Below are 16,167 nucleotides of genomic sequence, written 5' to 3'. Positions count from 1 at the left end.
GTCCAGAGAGCAAGGACTTTTCAGGGTTGGAAATACAAAATATTCCTGATATTAAAAAACATGTTTGAAAGAGATTTAAAGTAGCAGACACCCAGAAAGACTGCTCAGGTGAACAAAGGTAAGCGAATCTTGATTAAGGTGTGGTGTCTCCTCCAGACTCTCTCAATGGTCTCAAGGTAACATCTCAGTTGCAAAGAGACAAAGAAATAAGCAAGGCATTGAAGCCCATCTCAAAGAACACAGAGGCATAGGGGCCTAGGGACTGACTGGGGACAAACGGATCTGAGCTTTCCTAAATTCCAGAGAGAACTGGACTGCCAAGGAAACCACAAGTTCTGAATAAAAAGCCTTTGACAAGCGTAATGCCCCAAACTGCGTGGTCAGAGAGTGGACTGTGAGGTCAACTCTAACATAGTCCTCCTCCTACAGATGAAGGGGTTGATTGCCGCAGAGGAGACCACTTTCCCAACAAATGGATGAGATTTAGGGTTTGAGGGGTGGCAGAATGGGCCACCCAAAATATGCCACATTGGCGTGAGGGTTATTTTGAGCTAAAGGTTTGAAGAACAGCAGGTGCAAGAAGGACGCTCTGCCCTCCCTTGGCCTCCTGAGAGCAGGAGACGAACCGCCCTGTGAAAGACGCCGTTCCTGTACCAGGAGGAAGGAAACGTTCTTGTCACCAGAGACAGAGAGGTGGGAAGAGAGAAATCTGTACAAACAAACTTTGTTAAAATAATCCCCATCTTCCTTTGATCTCCCCATATATTTAGTTACTTTTCCACAATTGCCTGTCTTTGTTCAACCCACTCTATAAACTCTTATGCCTGGCTACTTCTTTGGGTCTTCATTTCCCTAGGAGGGCTTCTGTGTTGTGTACAACTTATACTCAATCCATCTGTATGCTTTTCTCCTTAGGTCAACTTAATTCTCAGGCCCAGAAGGAGACCCTAAGAGAATCGAGGTCAAGGGCGGACTCTCCTCCAAGTTACATGACCCTGAACCACCAAATTAATAGTTTTCTGAACCTTAATGTGTGGAATATCACACGTGGAATGTGTTCAAATTCAAACTACAGAAAAACACCCAGAAAACTTCAAATTGGATCTGGGAATGGGAATCACCCATTTTAAAAACCATTCCAGGTGATTCTGATGCAAATTCCACATATTAAGAGGCATTGCACAAAATTTTATTAAAATTTTATAATTAATTTTATAATTAAAATAAGCTGGAAGTTATCTCCCGACCATAGATAGAGTTTTATTCTTCATTCTTTTTAATCATTTGTGCTAATACCATAATACCATACCATAATACTGTAATAAGAATATATGTCAATACATATATATACTTAAGGCTTGAAATGTTTAAATACTAACCAACACTGAGGTTTTTAAAAAGTACTATGTGACTTTCAGACAGGAATATATCCATCAAAAGGTCTTTCCAAGGGAAAAGAGGAAAATTATGTTAACTTTAAAGACAAATTATATCACTTTGTAGATCCCAGTCAAATGAAACATTGAAATAGCCTATACTGAACACGAAGCCAGATGAGGTGTTATTTAGAAACGTCCTTCTGAATTATACTTATTCAGTGTGGAAAATGCTATCTATTTCCTAAAAGGCTATGTGCTATTGAAGATAATGTATATGTTGTTTGAAGTTTGTAAGAAATAAATTTTTCCATAATAATGAGTGAGTAATTTATGCCTGACAAAATGACTTTGTAATCGTCGAATGAAGATAAAAGAGAAATTTGATTATCCTAATTAATGATGATCCTACAAAGGTGCCTCTGGAGCAGCAAGGGGCGTGCACAGGATTAATAAATACTGCTTGATTATTTGAAAAACTGCTGCTGATTATGCCAAATTGTTAGCAGATATGTTGACGTCTTTGCAGTTGGAGCCAAGTTGCCATATTGGTGGCGGCAATGGGCAGCCAGGGGATGAGGGAGAGAATGCAGACAGCAGACTGCTCCCACTGTGTCTCTGAGTAGGGCTGTGTCATGAAGCAGGGCCCGGGAGCTTTGTGAGAGACATGGGTTCAAGATAAAAGAGTTGACCACCCCAACTCTAAAATGAGACCATTTGTAAGAAGCTGTGTTCTGAAAACCTCCGAGAAAATCTAATTTGTGTAAAACAAATTGTCGATTATTAGATCTATTTGAGCCAATCCAAGATTAGAGTGTTTTCTCATGAATTAGAAATTGTCAGGAAAAAGCAAACCAGGGGCCAGGATGAAGAGTCCCCACTGGGGCTATGAGTGCGACAAAGGTGCAGACAGAATTTGTCTGTGTCTCTCTTCTCAACTAGGAAAGGAGGGGAGTTTCACCAGGTGCGCCAGTGGGTGCTGCTGCTTGGCTCCTCTGGGGAACGGACCTGAGATGGAGATAGTCCTGCCCGCGCTCACTGGGCGTGTTCTTGGCATCACCCTCTTGGAAGGAAAGAAGAGGGAGGGGGCGAGGCTGGGCCCCTGGTCTGGTGGTTGCCACCCAGCGTCGCTGCAACCAGCTGCTGTAATGCAATGGTTTACAATTCCATTTCCAGCCATCAGGCTCACGAGATATGGAAACTGACCCTTTAACTGGAAACTAAAGGTGCTGGATAAAATACATGTTAAAATATATTTATTGCACTAATTATTTGTCAATACCGTGAAGATTCTTCAGAGGTCAAAATTAAGTAAAAACAGGAAGGAACGAGGTGAGCAAAGCTCTAAACTGGCTTTCAGTGAAAGGCACTTTTCAAGTGAATTTCAAACCCAAGTTGATTTAATCTTAGGTTGTTCAGAGCTTTGAGGCAAGCTGGAGCAGGGGACCCAGGCTGAGGTCCCCTAATCTGGGGATTCTGACAAGACGCCAGAATAAACTGGGCCTCCCGTGTCACAGCTGAGCATAACGGCGAATGAGAAAAGTTGTCACTTCCCAGGAGAGAAAGGAAAGAAGAATGTCTACATAAAATCACGTCATGGGGCCGAGGGGCAGATGCCTCACCTCACACTGAGAACTCGTAACCACAGACGGCGCCTCACGTGGGAATGCCACCTGCGATCTTCGTACCTGGCTGGTCAAATAGAACCTCACCCGTGAATTTACTTTAGATACCCCAAAACACAGTGAACTGGCATTACCAAATGCAAATTTTCTCTGTGAGACCCCACATTTCCCTTGAACTTCTCACAGAAAAACTTCCATGTAAAACAAGTCTCTAGTTAATAATCGCAATAAACACACGAAAACAGTGTGCCGTGAACAAGAACCAGCAGAAACAATGAGAGAGAACCAAAACTGAAAAACCTTCAAACATTAGAATAATCAGGCCCAAGTATAAAATAGTGTGTTTCAAATATTTAAATTAATAAAAAGAAGTGTTTAAATAGGAGAAAATGCCAAGAATCTGTGAAAAAACCAGCAATCATATTTGGAAAAAAATTAAGGCATCCAGCAGAATATTTATAAATCGAAATATAATTAAAATGTAAAACTTATGGCATATATTTAACCACAGATTAGGCATATTTGAAGAGAAAATAGGCAAACTGGAAGGAAATTTTAAAGACAGTATCCAAAATCCAGCACAGAGAGGTAAAATTTGGAAAATATTACAGAGACGTGAAAGGGCAAGAATTCTAGTCTGAAAGGAATATGCACGTGTGGAATTGGAATCCTAAAAGGAAAAAGGAGAAGATGTAGAAGAAGTGAAATATGAAACAATAGCGTGCGTGTGTGTGTGTGTGTAAACTGATAGCCTGAATAGAACAAAAAGGCAGAGGAAGGAGAATTTGCTCTCTGCTTTACACGGGACGTCCATGTCCTGCCCTCGGACAGCACTGCTCCTGGTTCTCAGGCCTGTGGGTTTGGACTGAACTACCCCACCAGCTCTCCTGTGTCTTCAGCTGGCAGACAGAAGATGGGGGGACCTCTCAGGCTCCATAACCACGTGAGCCAATCCCTCATGATAAATCTCTTTCTATATCTCTATACATCCTGTGATTCGGCTTCTCTATCTTGTGATTCGGTTTCTCTGGAGAACCCTGACTAGCACACAAGGAGACTTTGTCCAATCCACTCTTCTGCCCCAGTCATTCCTGTGAGTTCCTGGTGTCGTCCATTTAAGAGAAACTGCAAATAAACGCCAGCTCCCCTCCACCTGAGGCCCCAGGATTCTGCACTGTCACACTAGCCCATGATCGCCCTTTTGTGATTTGCTGTAAGTTTTGTTGATTTCCTCTTGCTCCTTCATGCGACAGCCTCGTCTCTCCCGTGCTCTGTCCCTTCTGGGATAGCACACACATCCTGAACCTCCTTGGAGAGCTCCCTCTTCCAGGAATCCTGGCTGTTTAGGCTCACTGAGATCTCGGCTTTTCAATGATTGTACTTTATCTTGCCCTTCTCTTGCTTTTGGTGTGGGAGCCATGCTCAGCCCAGTTTTCCACATTCTAGACTGAATCAGAACTTGCCCACATCTTCTTCATATGATTTGACTGAGAGTTTTCTCATCATCCAAGGCAACTTTCTCTATGTATGTGCAAATTCTCCTCTTTTTTTATTCTGACATGCTAATGATTACTGCACTATTCCAATACACCGACACGTAGCATTTCAGTACTCAAGATCTTCTCAGTACAGCGATCAAACTATTGATCATGGTGTAAAACTTGAGGCCAGCAAAGAAAGACGTAATGATCCTTGAAAAGACTGGACAAGAAATCTTTCTCTGTGTCTTTTGTTAAGCTGATTGCAATGGTGTGGTGAGGAGGACCTTATTTGGGAATAACAATTAAGACCGTTGCATCAATATTTAATAAATCTTGGTGTTATTTCCCATTAATATCTCACACAGGATGGTGAAAGATATATCTTCAATGAAATCTCCTTTAAAAAGTTCTGGCCCAATTATCTTTAGATTCCTTTAAATTATCCCAGGAACCCAAAAGTTCATAGCTACTTAAACAAGAAACATGCATACTGGTTCTGGTGACAAAATGCCTTTCTGATTTAAAAATCCATTTATTTGACTACCACTGTCTTATTTCAGACGTAAATGATTCCTAGACTGTCAGAAGAGCCTATGAGAAAGAGAGAGAGTCAATCTATTTCAAACCTTTCCTTGGCTTCCCACTGCCTACATAATGAAATCTATTCAAATCTCTTCTTATTAGAATGGCATGCACAGTCCCTGTGATCTGGCTCCCGCAGGAATATGTTGCTGCCACATATGCTATTTTATGATTCTAATGTCAGAACTAACTTATATGGATATTTTGCCTTTGCTTTGCTTTATGAATGAATAATTTGGGGAAAATGCTTATAATGCCCTTTTTGATAACTCTTCAATAGAATATATCAAAACCCCACTTCTTTCTTTTCCGTGCATTCATATCTTAAACCAGCTTAATATGCCAGACTGGTTTTTCTCTCTTCAGACCTATGACATCGATTGTCCTGTGCATTTTCCATGTTTAAAGTTTTTATAAAACATAATTTTCTTAGTAGCATCCTTTTCAGGGTATGAAATGGCAGAATTTTGAATAATGGTTGGAGAAAATTTCAAAACAATACATACATGAGGATTAATGTGAAATATAAATAACTCTGTGAATTAGAATTTTATTGACTTAAAGCTTCCTAGAAGTTATTTGAAATGCCCTAGGATGATTGGATAATTAACTCTGTCTGCCTACTGCTAAGGGAAAATATTTTAATATAGTCATTTTTTACGACTTCATGGTAAAATCAATTGCATGGTCTTTCCATGCGGAGAGCAGTGTGGCCTCTTTTCTCAGTTTGCTGTTGACCTTGTTCCATAGCTATGCCAAATTACTGATTAAATCTTATAACCAAGTAGTTTCATTTTTTTTTTTTCATTTTTTCCGTGTTGGTAGCCATGTGTCATAAACTAGCTGCAATGCTGGAGTAGCAGGAAGTCTCCAAGTTGCATTGCTGTAAGGACATTCATGTACTTCAAGAAGTCAAAGAGAGTAATGAAGTGATAACAATCACATATTACATTAAAAAGAATGACAAGGAGTATTTTTGTGGCAAAAGCACCCATATATTTCCATCAAAGACCTTTACAGCTGTGTGCGTTGGGGGTGGGGGGTGAAGGAGGGCGTATGTGCTGTTATTATCCCTCATATGTCAGAAAAGGAAACTGTCAGGTAATATGCTATCTTAATCCCTTCAGGCTCCTACTGCAAATCATCACAGATGGAGTGACTTAAACAACAGAGATTTATTTCTCTCAGTTCTGGAAGCTGGAAGTCCAGGATCAAGGCCCTGGCAGATTCAGTGTTTGATGAGAACCCACTTCCTTGTTCATAGACAGCACCTTCTCGCTGTGTCCTCACGTGGTGGAAGGGAGGTCTCTGGAGTCTCTTTTATAAGAGCACCAATCTCATCACCTCCCAAAGACCTCCTAATACCATGACCTTGGAGGTTAAGCTTCAACATATGAATTTGGGGGGGACATAGACATTCATTCAGTCCATAACCTATGACCAAGGTCAAATAGCTAGCAAATTTCAGAGACGTGGTACAAACTGAACCAGCTGAAGAGTCCATAACCTTAAACGTAAGATGTACTCTTCACCTTTTACCTATAAATGCATGCTTGATTTTGTTATATGTAAATATCCCCGCTGAATCCTAGAATGGTGCATATTCGTGTATATTTTATGTATTTCAGTAAGGGATGGGTGAACATTCATCTTATCACTTTACGTAACCGTCATCTTTGTTGTCTGTCTGCCTCAAGATTCTTAAAAGTCTTCAAGGCAAAGACTACTTTATATGTATTGATGTGTCTCCAACATTCATAATAGCTCTTGGTCCAAGGTACTAGCTTAATAACACTTTGAAGAATGAATTAATAGCATCAGATTCCTTCATGCCACCTGAGCTTAGGCAAAGGAAAGTCACTGATGCATTGTCAAAAGACCTTAAAGACTATCAGTCTTGCAGATCTGGAAGACCGAGATAAACAAGATTTAATCCTTCATATCATTCCTAGATTTACCCTGTTTGGGATATTTTTGCCACTTTTTTCACCTGAAAAACCTGACAAATCCTGCCTTATATTGAAGGCTTGCTGACCACCCACGTATCCTGTCACCCCACAGATCACAGCCACTCCTTTCTAGGAGCATAAATAAGTCGCTTCCTCAGAAAGATTCCAATTTGGTGTAGAATGACCTATATTTTATTATACTTATGTAAGTGTATTTGTGTCCTCCTTTAGACTGTAATGTTTTTGAAAATTTGGAATAGTCTTACTTTGTTTTAATGCCCAGTCCTAGTTCATTTCCTGTCATAGAGTTGGTATTCAGTGAATTTCTTAAAATATAGTGTTCAATAAATCTTTAGAGAGAAAAATTGTAAAAAAGCAAAAAGTATCTTTTAATAGGGATAAAACTAGATATCATGGTGGAATCTGAATGAAAACAAAATGAGAGCTTTAGTCTGGTGAAGAATATCCTATATGAATTCCATAGAATATCTCTTAGTAAATGTAATAAAAATGGTCTATTGATTAAAAGAAATTGGATCTATTGCTCGTAATAGCATCTCATTGATTAAAAAGCAGTCCTTGTAATCACTTCCTTCACTGCAGCATCTGTCAAACATTCACCTTTCAGCCTCAGGATAATCTGCAAGGAATTTCTTGCTTTTACTGTTGGTCAAATGACCCCATTCCTGACACTTAATTAATGGCGTCTTTGAACATAGATTTGCGGTTTTCTAAAAATAGAGACAAACCCATTGCAAAACAAGACATTTCCCCATATATTGTATAATAAAACATATATTGTTTGCATTGAGATATATTTAGAGGCTATCATAATATATTCACTTACTCTAAGAATGTACTTTTAAAATACAATGTATTAGTAATCCCTTTCTAAAAGATGATTTAAAATTATAGCAAATTCTGTAAGTACGAAAGTTATTATACTAAGAAGTAGTCAACAAAGTTTTATCATTAATATTGGGCAATTAATATGCATATTTTAACAAATAAATAGCAAAATAGGCGAACATTTTAACAAAATATAATCTTATTTATTTCCAACTATGAACTTGTATTATTTAAGCAATAAAAAAGAAAAAACATTTTAAAAGAAAATAAGTGTACTTGTATTTTTAAGAAAATACCTACAACATTTTAGCATTCACTAAACAAATAAAATTTATGAAACACAGTGGTTATATAAAACAAAACTGTATACCCTTTTATGCTATGTCTGAAAAGGACAAATGACCTTTCCTATTGATTATCTATATTTTTCATACAACTACTTTAACCCTTGTAGAAATAAAATTAATGATTAGCATTTTAATTCAGTTTAGAATTTGAATCTGAAATAAATTGTGTTGAAAATTCTCAAAAGGAGTTTAGAAGCGCTGAGGTTCAATCATACTCTACTCTTGTGAGTGTTTTCACATTAATATATCCACTCGCTTTCAAAATAAGTTTTAATGAATTCCCAAGTTTGCAAATGATGGCTGATCTTAATGGAAAAACAATTTCAAAGAAAATCCTCAGCTCTTCAAATGTCACTCATAAATACAGCAGAAAGAATTACAATAGAGGAGAGAAACAGAAAGTCGTGGTCATAAAGTTTTTCTACAAACTCGATAAAAATGAAGCCATTAGTACTGTAGGATTTTGATTATGGGCTTGCCCTGCATGTGGCAAAATGCTACAACTGATAATGCTTTTTCTGGCACTTCTGCCATTGATGGCCATATCTATTCCTATCATGCACATACAGAGCAATGTTGTATGGATAATAGAGAATAAGTTGTTGAAAACTGGAATAATCAAGAAAATTATTGTGACTGCACAATTTTAAAAAGTGTTTGATATGTATTTTCACCAACTTAATATTTGATCAGAGTTTGGGTTTAAATAAGAATCAGAAAATCTCGGATTCAATCAATAGAATAGCATTTCTGATTTTCTTTGAAATAAACCAAACATTATAATTCACCACCAATGAGTGGGGAGAAATCAAATCACCAGTAATAATTCAGATTTCTGTCTAAAATGTCCCTGAATATATGGAAGGCAACATTGGATCAAATTAGAAGTGATTTGATCAATTAGTCCCCTACCATTTTATCAGATAGCTTAGAACTTTGCTTAAACTCTTGTCATAGACCAAATGGAATGAGGGCAGAGAGAATGATGGCTTCAGCTTGGTAACCAGTGACTCACAAATCCCACATTGAAAAGAGAGAGAGAGAAAAGAGGTGCATTGGGAAAGTCTTTAGGAGATGAAATAGCAAACACTGGTGGATCAGCACAATATTCATTGGTTCAAATAAACCAGCAAATAAATCTCAGAAACACATGAAACCATGGGATTTCCTTATTTATTTGTTCATTAATTTAGCATATTTACTGGATGCCAGCTCTGAGTCTAGGACTATTCTTCGTTGGACCTGCAGCAGTGGACAGAACTAAGATCCTTACTTACAGGGACATCTGTCACCACGGACATCTGTCTGACCAAAGAAAAGCTTAGAGATCTTCCCCAGGGAAATTTCTTCCTGGAAATTTTCATAGCTAATGCTCATGCAATCTTCATTACTCACTTAAGTGATTATTTGATAGCTCAGCATACACCAGAATAAATTTTTAAGAGAGGATTGCCAAGAATATTCAAATAATATAGCTTTCCTTTTAAATGCCCCTTCTAAATTTTCTCTGCTCAGATGGTCTTGCTTATGTCAGTTCAATTATTATAATTCTTTTAACACATTTTTAAAGGACCAATATTTTGTATGGAATTATTTATACCCTTTAAAACATATTTAAGGGTTTCTTTTTAATCAGTACTTTTTCTTCCTGCTGATATAAAACTTCTTCACAACCCCACTGAAAAGTCTGCCATTACAAATATGAAGTCTACTCCCCACTCATCATTCATCCCATGAACATTTAACAATAATAACAACAACAATAATAATAGCTAATACTTATTTAGCACTCACTGCGTGTGGGCACTGTTTCAAGGGCTTTACACATACAAACCAATTAATTCTCAAAATTGTACCAGGCAGTGGGTATAACTACTGTCCTTATTTCACAGTTGAGGAAACTAAGCACAATGATTTAATCACTTGCCAAAGATACATGGTTAGGTTGGTAGATTAGACAATTTAGAAGACACTCCCACTACAACAGTAATTAATTCTCAATAAATGAACAATAAGTTGTTTATAAATGCATTGTTACACTCACAGCAAATAAGGGATGTCTCCAAGCTATCTCTCACCTCAACTTATCTATCCCCCAGCATCCTCCATCTACAAAAATAAAGAAAGAAGCCAAGGGCAGAAAACAAAGAGCAAAGAAAGTAGGAACAAAATCCAATAGGTGGACCGGTACTGAAGGCAAGTGGCAATATAATCAATATGCTCAATAGATTAAGCCCTTAAGCATGAGCCTGACATTCTTGCATTAAGTCTGGAAAACTGGAGGCAAATATTTTAGCTTGGGATCCTCCCAGACAGCACACTTGAGACAAAAGTTTGTATCCCAGTGGTAAAATTTAAGAAAGAATCTCAGAAAACAAGGGAAACCATACATATCGTGTTATTGAAATGGTCACCACTGTCAGGAATTGAGATGTATCATCTAGGATCCATTGAGGAGCCAAGTCAGCTGTGGCTTAGAATTTTCTGCCCAAAAGACAAAAGAGGGAAGAATTTGTCACTGGATCCTGGCTCCCAGTTGTCAAGATTTTGTTCGTAGGATGTTAAATCTGGTGCATTTCCAGATTGAGAATGGATGAGAACCAAACCTTGGTGCTGAAGAAACCTTGAGCACAGGAACTGGCCATACAGCCTGGATGGGGTGTTGCTAGGTTACACAGAAGAAGCCAGTTGCTGTAGTGATGACTGGAGAAGGACATGTGGAAAAGGACATTGGTTGGGTACCAAGAGGCATCAATACAAGGACTAACATGGTCTCAGTTCACAGGCACCCTTGGCTTCTGCAGTAGGAATCACAAATCATCTCTGGAGAAAGCCTTCCTCAATTCAGATCTGCTGGATTCTCAGAGATTAAAAGTAAGCAAATATGAGCTCCGAATCCAGAATCTTCAAACATGCAAGGAAAAAAAAGCAACCATAAGTGAGATTTATCCATTGAAAAGAAGCAATAGATTTAGACCTCTCTCCCCACAGGACTTCAGATTATTAAATTTTCAATTAAAAAAAGAAATCAGGACCAAAACCTGGAGTCATCTTTGATTTCTCTTATGCGTCTCATCTCTCTGCAAACTAAAGCTAGGGTCTCTCCCTTGGAATAATAGCCAGAATCTGACCACAACTTTACCATCAGCATTTCATTCGTGGGGTCTCAGCCACACCCCATACCCATCGTTCCCTTGGATGGCCATGGTAGCATCCTAACGGCTCTCCATCTTTCATCTTTGCCCCTTCCTATGGTCCAGGCTCAACACAGTATCCAAGGACATCCTGTCAGACCTCCTCTCTCAACACCCTCCAATAGCTCTTTATTTAGAGTCAAGCCTCTGTTCTCACGTTCTCTGTGACCTACAAAATCCTTCATGTTCTGCCATTTTCCCACTGATTATTTAAACGTACCTCCTGCTGCATTCCTCCGTTCTCTGCCTTGGCCACACTGCCGGCCTTTCCATTCTTTCCATTCTAAGTGTGATCCTTCCTCAGGGCCTTTGAATTTACTATTTCTTCTGTCTGGACTGCTCCCTGTTTCTAAGCCAACATCTGAATCAGTCCCTTCTTATCTCTTTCCAGTCTTCTCAGGCAGGCTTTCCCCTCTACCAGATTTAAAAAAATCTATATAAGTCCCAAAACCTCCCATACTCTCCTTTGTTTAAATTTTCTCAATTGCACTTGTCAATATCCAGCATACGACATATTCCACTTCTCCATCTTCTTATTGTTGATATATCCTCAACAGGAACTTTGAGAGTAAGCCCCATGAGAGCATAGACTGTAGACTGTTCCGCTAAATGCTTTTTCTCCAGCACCCAGAAAGTTCCCTGGAAGGTAACAAGCACTCATAAATATTTATTAATTAAAGGAATAAATGAATGTATGACCTATTGTTCATTAATAAGTAAAAGTACCATGAAGGAAATGAAAAGAGAGACAATAACCCAAGAGGTGACATGCAAAGGATTTCAATGACAAATGGACAAAAGTGACGAGTAATTTTTTATACAGGTAAAGGAGCTCAAACACTTTATTAACATATGAAAGAGGCTCAAACTAAGTAGAAATCAGGTATATGCAAATTGAGATTCAAAAGCAATTCCATTTCGCAGTCACTGAATTGGCAATATTTAAGAACTACGATAATATAAATTACTGGTGAGGAAATGGATCAACGAAGCTTTAGTGCTCTGTTGGTAAGAATTCAAATTGGTAAAACTACTTTAGGAAACAATTTGACATTGTCTGGTGAAGTTAAATATTTGTCCATCCCACAGCCCAGCAATTGCACTCCAAGGCACGTGCCTTGGGCTTGCACAGGTGCACATGGAATATTTAAAAGAATGGTCATAGCTGTACTGCTTATTACTGAAACAAAGTGGGTGTTCATCAACAAGGAGTGAACAAATAAGTTGTCATATGGATTTCTACTAGTCGATTTTATACAGCAAAGAAAATGAACGAGAACTATGCATAATATGGATGGATCTTAGAAGACTCTTCAGCAGAGAGTAAAATTTCAGAAGACCACACACAGTAAGAAATGTTTTTACAGCCCTCAACAGCATAATATGATCTAACAAGAGATTAGTGATGCACAGAAATGTAAGAAAACCATAAAAAAATGAATGACCAATACACAATTCAGATCAGTGGTTACCCTGAGGGAGAGAATCGGTGATGGAATAGGTGGAAATACACTGGAAGATGCACCCCTATGGGTGATGTGCTATTGAATTTGGGTGCTAGGTTTAGCTACTCATTTTATTATTGCGTGTTATGACTTACATTCATGATGGATATATTATTTTGTATTAATTAAGAATTACATAATAAAACGTAAAGAAAAATCGGAGGTTGAATGACCCGTCTCTTGCCCTTGGACATCCAGTCACCCGCCAGGTGATCTTCATTCTTCTTCCAGCAAGTTTCTGGTAGTCAGCTGTGATCAAGCACCTGAACTGCCATAACAGACTCATAACTCTCTCCTAACTTCATTTTGTATGTTTTAAAATAAGCTCTCACACTGCGAATAAACTTCAAAATCTATCGCACCACTCTTCAAAAATCATCCAAGAGCTTCACACCCCATGGAGTAAAATGCAAACATTTTGCACGTCATATCAAGACACCATGACACAGTCGCCTCCTGCATTTCCAGCTGTGTTATCCTTGCTTTTTTCCACACAACCTGAGCTACAGCTGTGCCTAAGTAAATGTGCCCGGTGCACCCTCTTTCATACTGCCAGGTCCTTGCGTACATGCTGTCTCCATAAGAGGCAAGCAGAGCTGTGAATGGGGGCGCAGACTGTGGAACCCTCTTGCCTAGGCTCAAATTCTGCATCTGTCTCCTCCTGGGCAAGTTATTGACCTCTCTGTGCCTTCGTTTTCTCTCCTGTCAAATGCGTTAATAATAGTCCCTACCCATAATACGGGGTTGTTTATGGGGACTAAAGGAGTTAATATTTGCGAACATTAGAACATTGTCTTGCTACTGCATGAGCTCTACCTAAGTGTTTGTTGCATAAAAATAACTGATATGCCTCCAAGTATGTCTGCCTGGAAATCCCTAGCTGGAGTTTGGTTCATGTCTTCCCTCCTGGGCAAAGTCGTCCCTGAATTGTCAAGGTTTTTCCAAGTGCCCCTGCAGGCTCTTATGTTTCATGGCAGGTGGCACATTGACTCACAATTGTCTGTTTCCTGCTCAAGGTCCATAATCTTTTCAAGAGAAAGAGTTGGTTTTTTCCTGCATATTTTGTAAATGTCCCCTTTTCCAGAGTACTCTGAAAAAGCTTAAGGAACAAGAAACTGGGAAATAAAGGGAATAGACAAAAGATACAGGCCATGAGCTTGAAGAAACAGATAAGACGTCATTTGCACAGGCCAGAGTGGAGCAATAGGTGGTCCACCTTGTTGCAAACATGAATACAGTGGCATGCTGCAACAAATTTGTTCCAGATTGCCGGGGTTGGCTGCTAAATTTTCAGGAATATTGCAAGCCAATTACCAAACACAGACATTATGAAAAATTAAACTGCATGAACTTATTATTAAATAAATTACCTTAAAAATGTATACATACCCAAAATTCATGGTTCCTACTTATTTTACTGTTATCTCTGTTCATGAGGTTGATTATGACTATTGCATCTCTGTGGTGGAAGGACTGAATAATGATGTGCTACTCTGCATTTATTCCCAACATGACGTTCAGTGACGTCACATCGGTAACTTGAAATTCATGAAAATACGCAAGCACTACCAGTCAGGTCTTGATTTAAAGTTTGGTGGATTATATCGACTTAACGAAATGATGGAAAATGCTAATAATGCAGATTAAATTTAAAAGTCTGTGATGTCTGCACCTATTAATTTGCGAAAAGAACAGAAAATTGATGAGATTTTCAGACAGTATTTGACAACAATTATCCGAGAAGTCAAGGAAATCAGTCACATCGTTGATGAAATAGTGAAGTTCTGACGTATTTCTCTGTTTGACTTTTGTAAACCAACATTTATGCCAGAGCTGTGCTTGCTCATCAAACACAACCATCGATTGCTTATGGATCCAGGAATTTGGCAAAAGTCAATGAACGCCACCTGTGTGAGAATCAATTGGCTTTATGGAGTTATAACAACATTTATTGCATATGCTATTATTATTTATAAATTGTGTGCTACACTTCCTTCATATCGGTAAAATTTATAATAAATGTCTGTCCATATATGAAATGTACTTTCTTTTCCAGAAGCCAACTGTTATACATTTATATTACATGAAATAATATAACATATTTTCAGAGCTACAGGAAGTTATGTTGAAATTGTCAATGAAATCCAGTTTGGGTTGTAAAGCAGGGACCAAAGTGCATCTGAAGAAAGCAGATAAAAGTAGATGACACTAAAAAATCAGAAAGCACGGGTGACCAAATTCCTGGAGCATTGGCCTGGGAGTGGCAGTTTTATATCAGCAAATTTGCATAAAGAGTGGTCTCATGTAAGAATTAAGAGATGCTTCAGATAATGAAAAGCTAACATGGAGCACGTGTATACCATGTGGCAGGCATTTTCATGTTATACCTGGCTAAGTCCAAACTTGCCTTTGGAGTTGATTTATATGACTATCTCTGACTTACAGACAGGGAAACTGAGGTAGAGAAAATTCATGTGATTTGCCTACATTCACACAGTAAGGGACAGAGAAAGGATTCAAACCCAGGCACTAGTTACCCTGAGCCCATGCTTCAAATCTCTTGTTACAAATGTTCAAAAAGATTCAGCAAACTTACGACGTGAGATGCGAGAGGAGCAGGAGGGCAGAATCTTTGGAGGGGTCACATACAGTTGAGTTGCATCCTCCATGAAAGCCTGTGAGAATCCAAGGCTGGGAAAACACTGACAACGTGATTTAAATTGACGAAACGAAAGGCTAGGTCACCTATGAATCACATGGTCAGCAACGAGAAGGATAGTAGTGAGCAGACCTGGGTGGTTTGACAAAACAAAGGAGGATATGGGTTTACCGACTTCACACACTCGGTTTCTCCTAGCTCTAACACTTTTTCCAAAACAATAATGAGAAAAACACTCTCTATCTTTCAAAGTCCAGCTCAAATTTCACAGGCTAGGTAAGCGTTAGAGCTCCCACAGTATTGGTCTATAACTCATGTTAAAACTTTGTCGACTTTATCATGCAACATAGCATACGGCCCGTTTCTTTAAAACACATCATATGGAAAGATTTAATGTACATCCTTCATGGGTATCAAGAAGCCTCCTAGCCTGCAAAAGAAGTCCGGTGTCTCCTTTTCTACCACTGCACCAGCTGTTACTGTCTGTCTGGATCTGACCCGGTTTGGTTCCGTCCCGTCTCTGCCTGGCTGCGTTGTCAGTGCAGTCCTGTCCATTTCCGGAGCTCTCTACCTGTATCACCTGCAAACACCGTTGGAGGC

This window comes from Equus przewalskii, chromosome 30, assembly GCF_037783145.1.
Source record: "Equus przewalskii isolate Varuska chromosome 30, EquPr2, whole genome shotgun sequence".
Classification (NCBI taxonomy): domain Eukaryota; kingdom Metazoa; phylum Chordata; class Mammalia; order Perissodactyla; family Equidae; genus Equus; species Equus przewalskii.
Note: the sequence above shows the minus strand (reverse complement) of the source record.